This window comes from Tursiops truncatus, chromosome 1 (assembly GCF_011762595.2).
Source record: "Tursiops truncatus isolate mTurTru1 chromosome 1, mTurTru1.mat.Y, whole genome shotgun sequence".
NCBI classification, from domain to species: domain Eukaryota; kingdom Metazoa; phylum Chordata; class Mammalia; order Artiodactyla; family Delphinidae; genus Tursiops; species Tursiops truncatus.
Window position 1 is genome coordinate 171,556,381 of NC_047034.1, and position 10,583 is coordinate 171,566,963.

Below are 10,583 nucleotides of genomic sequence, written 5' to 3' on the forward strand. Positions count from 1 at the left end.
GGGGGGAGAACGGTGAGAACGCCCATCAGCCTCCCTCCCACACATCTCCACGGAGTTGTTGAAATAGATTCTTCATCCATGTAGGGCTCTGAGGTTTACAGAACTTTTCACAAGTTTGGGCTTGTTGGATTCTTAGCACTCCGAGTTTTGTGGGTAGCCCATTTTACAGAAGAAGAAAACTGAGGCCGGGCCCAGGGACAGGGCTTGCCCAAGGCTACACAGTGAGTTAGAGGCAGAGGCCAGACTTGGAAGCAGGGCCTTGAATCCCAGTTAGATGCTTTTCTCACAGAGGGGCGACTGAGACTCAGAGATGTGCAGTGACTTGCCCGAAGTCACACAGCAGGAAGGAACAGAGGCTTTGAGGGAAGCCAAAGCCCGGATATTACACCCCAAACCTTCTCCACTGTACCAGGTTGCTGCCCGGTATGCCAGAGGTTGTTCACAGTGGGCCTTAGGAAGGTGTCACACACAGGTGACCAGAGACAGGACCAGATGAGCAGAAGTGGTCTGGGGCACAGGAGGAATCCTTCCTGGAGCGGGTGATCCAGAGCTAAGAGCTCAGGGACAAGTAGGAATTAACCAGTGAAGCACTGGGAGAGGGTGATGCAGGCAGAGTAAACTGTGGAGGTAGGAAACCGAGTGATGTTGTAAGGAGGAACCACAAGCAATTTGGTGTTATTAGGGCGTGATGTAGGGTGCTGAAGAGATCTCCAGGGCCTTGTAAGGCAGTTCCAGGAGTGGGGATTTTAAGTTGAGGGCGATGGGGAGACACTCAAGATTTTAAATAGGAAGAGATGTGATTACAGTGCCCCAAACAGAAGTCACTGGTAGAGGCAGGCCCAGAACTCGGGCCTCTTGACTCCCAGCCTAGAGCTATGGGGAGACAGGAGACATCCTGGCAAATTCGGGAGGGCGCTCAGCTTGCCTTGGGGCCTCAAGATGCCTACTCTGCCCTGACTCCCTACAGCTGCGGGAGAGCTGCCTCCATGGGGAGCTCTGGCTCCTGGCCCACTGAGCATCAGTGTTTCCTGAAGTGTTGGGCAGGGCTGGGGTTGGGAAAGGTAAGAGAGGACAGGGACCAGCTCACCAGACTTTTCTCCCGTTAGCACTGGGCCACCTGGGTGTGCTGGGCATGGTGGCTGAGTCAGGCCTTCCTGGGACCTGACCCTTGCCTGTCATGCCCCAGGTGGCCACCGTGGCTCTGTTGCTGGGCTGTGGCAACTGCCACCACTGTTGACAAAGCTGTTCGTCCAGCAAGGAGCAAGTCTATGATCCCCCAGTGGTCTGGGCTGTGAGGGCACCTGAGAACAGGCTCAGTCCCATTCCCAAAGCGACTCAGCCACCCACTGGCCCCACTGGTGAGCACCAGTGGACACGAGAGGTGGCTCAGCGTGCTGCGGAGGTGGCGGCCTGTGTTCCCTCGCTCACTCTCTCACAGTGGACGTAAGGCCTACTAAGGGCCTATGACATTGCTCAGGCCTGTGGCCTACAGACTGGGTCAAAGGCCAGTGGGCAGCCGTCTGGAGCCTCCAACAGACCCCACGATTGGCAAGAGGGGAAACTTAATTTTATAAGTGAAGGCAGACCCAGTTCTCCCCTCTAAAGGGCCCAGAAGCTGTGACATCCTGGTAGCAATAAGCACGTCCAGCCCCCAGATCTTGGTTCCTAAACACCACTCTCTAATAAAAGGAATCAGAGCTCCTTAGAGAAATGACTGATTGCAGGGCTGAGGCAGGGAAAAATGCAAGATGAGCCTGGAGCATCTTGCAGTGCTAGAGAGTAGGGAAATGCTCAAAAAATAAACAGGTGGTGGGATATCAGAACAGGAGCCAACCCGAAAGAGATCCCAATGGCCAAACCTAAACCAGGATGAGCAACGGAGCAAATAACAGAATTAGATTATCATCCAAAGTATAAAATAAATATCCATGAGTCCGTACTGATATAATGATTGAAGAAATAAATAAAGGGGGGAGACTAGACACATCTCCCTTACAGAAGAATTTCAAATAATTCATGTAGGTTTTCCCCCTCCAGGAGGTGGAGCTTAGTCCCCCACTTCTCTGAGTGTGGACTGGACCTAGTGAAACCCTCCAAAGAAAGGAAGTATAAAAAGGGTTTAAAAAAAAAAAGAAAGAAAAAGAAAAAAATGTTTACAGTAGAGAAACCTGGCAAACACCACCATAACTAGGTTAACATCATCAGTGAAAAAACAAACAAACAAACCCAGGAATATGTTGCTTGAATTTGATTGGATGTCAGCAAACACACAGGAGTTACCAGGTGCCATCCACCGCTCCAAGTGCTTTGCCCATATTTACTCATTTAATCTTTCCAACAACCCTTCGAGGTAGGTACCATCATTATCCCATTTTATAGATTTGAACAGTGAGGCACAGGGAGGTTAAGTAACTCGCCAGAGCCACTGGCTCTGGCACAGAAGGAGCAGGAGTTGAGCCCAGGCAGTCTGGGGTCTTGACAAAATGGTTTTCCGTTTGCCACCTTCAACTGCCAAGACAGGACCTTCTCCTCTCTCTGCTATAATGGGCACCTCCGGAAACTGAGGCCACATAACCTGACCAAGGTCTCCAAATACCACAGGGGCCCAACACCCCGGGCACCCAGATTGGAGTGGGGAGGGGAGAGGATGGAGACTGTTTGCTGCTTCCTCCTGCTCTGGGCCATGCTGGGCATTGGGGTGGTAGGGATGAATAAGGTCCTTCTCTGCCCTCAAGGAGCTCTTAGCCAGGCAGGGCCAGCAGTGGCAACACAGCAGGACTCAGGCCAAGAAGGAGAGGAGCTGGGTATCATAGGAGCCAGAGGGGGGCACCTGACTGAGCCTGGAAGGTTCAGGCAGGCTTCTTGCAAGAAGAGAAGCCATCCAAGTTGAGGCCAAGGTCAAGAGGGAGTCCATCAGGTGAGGGGGAGAGAAGGGTCCCCAGAAGAGCTTGTCCCTGCCCTCCATACTCCAGACCTTTGTGAGTGGGGCCTGAGCCTCCCTCATTTGACCAGGACAAGCCCTGCGCTGGTTCCAAGGCCACCCTGGCCCCTGGCTGTTGCGCCACGAGCAGCCCTATATCGCCAGCCCTGCTCTCATTCCCACCCCAAGCAGAACCTTCATCTCTGGCCTCAGTCATCTCAGCTGGGAAGTGGGCCTGCAGCCCACTGCCCTCCCTGGGCTCTGAGCTGCAGGGGCCTTGGCAGCCCTCTGATGGGCCCAACAAAGCCCTAAAGGAGGCAAAGGCAGCAATTGCAAGGACGCTGGCTGGGGAGTTGCCCTCTTTCTCTTCTGCTCCCGGTCTGGGTGGCAAGTCAAAACTATCACCAGGTACCGGCCTTGGGTCTTCTAGTTAATTAGTAAATCATAGAGGAGTGGGCAAGCTCTCTACCCCTCCTCCTCGCCCCATTCCCCACCTCTAGCTGTGGCCCAGGGCTGAGGGTAGGGCCTGGTACACGACAGATGCCGCTAGAACAGGGGTTGGAGGCGTGCGGTGTGTAACGTGCTTGCATTCTCACGTCTGGTCTTCTGTGCCTTTGCACGTGATCGCCATGCCCCCGTGGCCCCCTCCCCAGAACGGTGTTTGGCACCCACTAGGCCCTCAATAAATATTTGCTCAATAAACGAATAACGAAGGAGAGAGGGGCCACGCTTTGGGGATCTGGGGGCTCAGTGGAGCCATGTGGAGCCAGATTATTCAATATCCCCACGTGTGGGTTGTGTCCGGGAGGCATGCTATGCAGACGGCCTCAGCTCTCGCTGGCTGGCCAGGACCACGCATGCAAGCAGTAAAGGAGAAGGGATTGAGCATTTCTGAGCGCCCACTATGTGCCCGTCAGTGCGCTAAGCCCAAGACCCACATTGTCTTATTGAAAGACCACAATGACTCTGCAAGGCATGGATTGTCCCCATTATACAGATGGGGACACTGAGGCTCAGCGAGGTTATGGTAGCAGACCAAGACCCCACAGCCAGGAGGTGACAGAGCAGAATATGAGACAAGGGCTATCTCATCCCACTGCCTGCTGCTGAGTGACAGCTGGGAGTTTGTGGGATTCTTAGGAAGCAGGGCAGCAGGAAGTCCCTTGACTAGAAGAAGAAGGGGGCTCTGTCACCTCCTGATGACCTTGCTGTGGGACCCTGGTCGTGTCCCTTGGGGCGCTGCATCTCGGTTTTTCCATTTGTCATATGGAGGGTGCGAGGAAGTCCATCCAGGCTGGGCTGAGGGGCTCCTGCCCCCCAACCACAGATTGCCCGCCACCAACTCCTGGCACCCTCTCCCCAGGCAGCTCCAGGCAGCAGGCCCCACTCCAGCCCCTCAGGGTCTGGCTTTCTAATGCAAACCTTATCAGCTATTCTCTGTTGGCAGAACCAGAGCGGGGTTTCTGGGAAGCCGTGGCTGCATCCCCCCTGCCAGGGGCCCCATTTCAGCAGCCTCATCACATTCCCCAGCAGCCTCGGCAGCCTGGATGGACGGATGCAGTTTCCACTCTGGTCTGGCAGCCAGGCAGCTGCGTGACCAGGTCTCCTGCTGGGCGGAGGGGTCCTTCCCCCAGGGACCAAGCCTCGGGGCCAGGCAAACCAGTCCCAGCGTCTGGGCCCAGACAGTTACACTCCAAAGCCCCAGGACGTCTCCACACGCCTCTTCCCCCAAACTCCACACCTCTCCCATTGCTCCTTCCAGACACCCCAACCTGTTCGCAATTCCCCATCTGAGCCCTCCCCCATCTCTGCACAGACTCCCCTCCTTACTTATGCTTGAGGAAACTGCACTCACTCTTCCAGGCCCAACTCAAGTTCTCCATCCTCCAGGAGACCTCCAGAACCATTCCTGCTACCAACTGATCTGGGAAAAACCAGCCCCATTCTCCCATGCGGCTTCAGCACATGGACCACAACGGGGCTGGAATGACATTCAAGGTGGGTCCGTCTGTCCCTCACTAGCTCCTCTGAGCAAGTGAGGGACAGAAGTTTCCTCCGTATCCCTTTCTTCAAGAACTCCATGAACTGGAACTGTTATCATCTACCCCATGGGCAGGGGGACTGTGTACCCCATTTGCCCATGATAACTTACTTGGTCACCCTACCGTGGGGTATACAGAAGGGAAAGGCTTGCCCAAACCCCCGCAGCTGGCAAGTGGCAGAGTCAGGATCAGAACCTGGTACGTTGGCCCAGAGCCCTGCTCCCCGCTGATGGGTTTCTTTTCTTTCTTTTTGAATCTTTTTTTTTTTTTTACATCTTTATTGGAGTATAATTGCTTTACAATGGTGTGTTAGTTTCTGCTTTATAACAAAGTGAATCAGTTTTACATATACATATGTTCCCATATCTCTTCCCTCTTGCGTCTCCCTCCCTCCAACCCTCCCTATCCCACCCCTCCAGGCGGTCACAAAGCACTGAGCTGATCTCCCTGTGCTATGAGGCTGCTTCCCACTAGCTATCTATTTTACGTTTGGTAGTGTATGTATGTCCACACCTCTCTCTCACTTTGTCCCAGCTTACCCTTCCCCCTCCCCATATTCACTGATGGGTTTCTGAGTGAACGAGACTAGGCTTTCTCCAGGGCCTACTCTGTGCCACCCACTGCCTGGACCTCTTTCCCACACACCCTTGGCATGACCCACCAGCTTCCTCTGACCTTTCAACGCATGCATCACAGCCTCAGAGAGGATCCCCCATCACCCAACTTAAAGGTACCCCCGACCCCCACCATATCTCCTTCATGCACTTTTTTTTTTAAACTAATTTATTTATTTATTTATTTTTGGCTGTGTTGGGTCTTCGTTTCTGTGCGACGGCTTTCTCTAGTTGCGGCAAGCGGGGGCCACTCTTCATCGCAGTGTGCGGGCCTCTCATTATCGCAGCCTCTCTTGTCGCGGAGCACAGGCTCCAGACGCGCAGGCTCATTAGTTGTGGCTCACGGGCCTAGCTGCTCCGCGGCATGTGGGATCTTCCCAGACCAGGGCTCGAACCTGTGTCCCCTACATTGGCAGGCAGATTCTCAACCACTGCGCTACCAGGGAAGCCCCCTTCATGCACTTTTGACTCTTTGCAGCTACAGACTCACATGATGTGATAATCGTCTGTCATAGACGCCACCTCCTGCCCGCCAGCCAGTTCCATGAGGGCAAGGGCAGTCCTGTTTTGTGGCTCCTGGATCCCCAGACCTGACTCCTGTGGGCTGCCCTCACGTATTTAATGTAGGAATCGGTGAATGGTTCTTGGTACTAGGGAAAGGGTGGGTAGTGGGAGAATCCAAGTGGTCCCCTCACAGAACCCCCCACCCCCCAGTCTGCCTGGGGAGAGACACTCATGGAAACAAGAATACTCAAAAGTTCAGTACTGTGTGCTATGACCCAGAGAAAGAGCAACTTGGTCAGTCTGTGGTGGGTCAGGGAAGGCTTCCTGGAAGAGGCAGCCTCTAAGCTGACTTGAAGGATGAGGTGGTAGGTTCATCTCAGAAGCCAAAGGACAGCCAGTGTGGCTGGCCTCCTGAGATGGTCTCGTTGGCCTGCTAGGGATTTAATTTCGATCCCGAGGGTGGCACCAAGGAGCAGGTTCTTAACATGGGGGGAGGGGGTTGGGCAAGAAAAATCTCAACTTTTTTTTTTTTCAGGATTGTGTTGTCCCCTTGTAAAATTTTTTGCCTGCCGTTAGTAAGACCAGAGCCACTGCCTGCCTGGCCCTGCAGGGCCTGCTCTCCAGAACAGGACTGAGTCCCGGAGGATGCAGGTGTCCCGGTCCCACAGCCTTCCCACCACATCCCCAGCCATCTGTGTGGGAAGGTTCATTGTGGTGGCCTCTGACATCACGGCGGGGGGCAGCATGATGTCACAGGGCCTCATTGTGGCCATGGAGAGGGAGGTGCCCCCCACCAGAGGCCCGCTCCCCACCCCCTGCCCAATCCTATTAAGCACGGGCTGGGGACAAAGGAAGGAGCTTTGTACTTTAACCCTGTCTGAAGTGAGTCACTGGCTGCAGAGGGAGGGGACAGCAAGAGGCTGTGCATTCCAGAGCCTGCCACCTCCCCTAGCTGGGTCTCCAGGTCGGGCTGGAGGCCCTGCTGCCACCACCAGTCGCTGGCCCCATGTCCCCAGGGCTCCTCGCTGGGCTCCCAGCAAGTAGGACAGCAGAGATAAAGAGAGTCCAGGCCCTGCACCTCCCGCCCCAGGTCGCCCTCAGCTCTGGGGCCAGAACCTGTGAGGAGGAGGCTAGAGGCAGAAACCCCTCCTGGACGCCTGACATGACAGTCACCCTGAGATGAGGACGGGAGGCCCTGGGGGCTCCAGGGGGCCCCGGGCGGGGCGAAGGAGCAGAGTCAGCTGGAGTCAGATGGTGGAAGTCCCTGAAAGACAGACCTGGGGGAAGCAGCCTCTGCGCACAGACGGGGGACCGAGGCCTAGAGAGGGACAGAGCTTGTCACCCAGCAGCATCTGTGAACATTTATTTAGCGCCTACTGAGAGCCATACTGGTCGGTGCTGTGGCTGGGTCGTCTGATCCTTGAAACCCTGGATGGCGGTGGTCAGCACCAACCCCAGGCCTGGCCACTTTGGACAGGGACTCAGGGGTCCCTGAGGGAGGAGGGGGCAGGACTCCTGAGGCTCAAGGTCTGGGGTCAGAGGACCAGGTTTGCAGCTCCTCCTTGGCCACTAACTTGCTTACTCTCCCTCACTGAGCCTCCGTTTACACATCCACAGAATGGAACGAACTGTACCCCTCTCAGGGGTTGTCCTGAGGGCTGGACGAGAACTCTCCTCCAAATCATTAACCCACCCTCTCCGCACCCTCAGCTGGAGGTGGGGGCAGGGAGTCCCTAGGCCTGGCACCCCTGCCCCACCTCCATCTCTCCTTGGGTTTCAACCCTCCGCCAAGCTCTTCCAGGCTGGCATCTGGAACCTGTCTGGGGCCTCGACTGCCGGCTGGGGTGGGGACACCTAGGTGGGGGTAGGTACAGCTCCAGGAGAGGCCTCGGCAGCACCCCTACCGCCTCCCAAGTGGGTTTCTCCATCCTTGGCAGAGTGCCTGGGCGTGCAAAGAGGCCAGGGGTAGCTTGGTTTCGGACAACAAAGTCCTGTTTCTCCCCAGCCTGAAGAATGCCCGGCACCCCCTCCCGCCCCCGCCCCATCAATATCTATTACCGAGGCCTAGCGTTCACTCCATGGGGCCCAGGCTGGGCACTGGCTCTGCCCTGAGCCTCTGGGCAGCGCTGGCCCCTTACAGTGTGAGAGTGGCACTCCCGCCCCTCAGCAGCAGCCTCCCCTGCCCACCATCACACACACACACACACACACTCGCACGAGCACACACACACACACACACACACACACACACACACACATACATGTGCATGAGCACCAAACAGCCCAGCCCTTGGGTCGGAGCCCTGAGCCCAGTCCAGAATCCGAGGCAGTCTGGGGCAAAGATGTCTGCAGCAGGCTACGAAGGAAGAAGGGCCCGCGGAGTGTGAGCGCCCTGCCTCACCTTGCTCTTCCTGTGTCTTTGCCCTTGATGATGTTGTTAAAAATATCCAAACTTGGCAAAGCAAAAAGTCACAGCCCCACCCACGCCTGCCCTTATGTTTTGAATTGGTATTGACATGTGAAATCCCAGGGTCTGAGCCCCTGATTCTGTTCAAGCCCCTTATTTTTCCCAAGGAGGATGCAGAGGACCAGGGTGGGCAAGAGGTTTGCCCAGGGCCACAGAGCCTTGAGGGCTGGGCCTAGAGGGAGCGTAGGGACCGGTGAAGGCCATACACACTCTGGTGGGATCTCATTCTGAGCCTAGCCAGGGGCAGGGGGGAGCACCGGCCTCCCTGGTAATGGCTGCACCCTTCGTACAGATGAGAACACTGAGGTTTGGAGGGGAGTGGCCCAAGGTTACCCAGCGAGGAGCAGAGTGAGGATTTGAGCTGCAGCCCTGGGGCCCTACGGTTGGGATGGATTGTCAGAGATGCTGAGTCCCCAGGTCCCCTCCCAGGCCACCGCAGACCCCAGTACAGTCCCAGGCCTCAGCTAGGGCAGGCCCAGCTGGGAGGAGGGAGGCGGGTGTTCAGGCCCAGGCTGCTGCCCTGGTCTTGACCCCTGGGCGGGCTCTGCCCTCCTGCCACAGCCCTGGCCAGATTCTGCCCAGACACCTCAGGAATGTGGGGGGAGGGGGACTCAGGGAAGATGGGGCCTGGGGTCCAGGGGTGGGCAGAACAAAGAAGCCACGCGTCTGGACTCTCCCTGCACCCTGGGCTGGACCAGAGCTGGCAGAGGGGAACCCCCGAGGGTGGCTCAGGCATGTGTCTCTGAGTGCTGTGTGACCCTTGGAATGCAGCTACCCGTCTCTGGTTTCCCGGGCTGCAAAATGGAGTGCAGGAGCAGGGGACTGCAGGCCGAGGAGCCTGCTGAAGGTCTGAGGCCGGGGCCTCTGGCAGAGGGGTAGAGAGAAGAGGGGGCCAGCCCTGCGGTGGGCTCCTCTCCCTGCCTCCTGCCGCAGCCTCAGGAATTGCCTTAATTACAGCGTCAGCCTCACTGTGCTTCCTGCCATAAACCCAGGAATCTAAATTAGAAGGCAGGAGGCTGGCTCCCCCTTCCCTCCGACCCCTCAAGTCTGCCGGGAAGTTCTCCTAGAGACAGACCGCTGGTGGGGGGCTAACTACAGAGGTGCCCAGGGCTTAGACTGGGGTGGGAGCCAGGCGGGCGGGCGGCTGTCCCCAGAATCCTCGTGTCTGTGTCCGCGAGTGCCTGCTGTGCGCCAGGCACGGGGCTGAATGAGCACATTTGATCCCTCCAGAAGTACTGCAAGATGGACGTCAAGGTCCATTCAACAGAGGAAGAAACTGAGGCACGAGCTCACGGTCCCCCAGGGTGTTGGAGGCTAAGCCAGCTGGACCCAGGTTTCCAGCTCCCAGGCCAGGGCTGGTCCCTTCGTAGAAGGCAGAGGGGAGGGTGGGGGACAGTGGAGTTGGCTAGTCCTTCCTGGGGAGTGGAGGGGGGACCCTGAAACATGAGCCTGCCCCCGCAGCCCCAGGGGGAGATGGGAGGGAGGTTGCTGGGCGGGGGTTGAGGGACTGCTGTGCAGCGACCAGGCAGGGTGCAGGCCAGGTGCAGGGCACGTGAATGGTTCTCCACCACCCTCGGACCTGGCCAGGTAGACCAGCGCTGGGGCTGGGGCCCTTCCGATTCTGAGGGAAACCCAGCCAGGGACCAGAGTGTGTGCATGTGTGTGTGTAGCTTGTATTTGTGTGTGACAGTGAGTGTGTGCGTGCCTGCGTGTGGTGGGGAAGTGAGGTCATCTGGGCAGAAGGGAGCTGAGCTTGTCCAAACCACTGGAGCCACTAGGGGAGAGAGAGACAGACTCGGGGTGGGGGGAGGCAGGGAGTAGGGGGTGCTGAGGGAGGGAACGAGACCAAGGCAGCGAGGAGAGAAACAGGGAAGGACAGAGACAGAGCCAGAGGGATGAGGTGGGGTGGGAGGCAGACAGACAGACAGGATGATGGCGGATGTCGGTTTGGTGGAGGGGAGACAAGAGATGCCCAGGAAGAGGGCGAATTGGAGAAAGGGAGCCAGAGAGCAGAGATGGGGGAGGGGTGGGGCTCC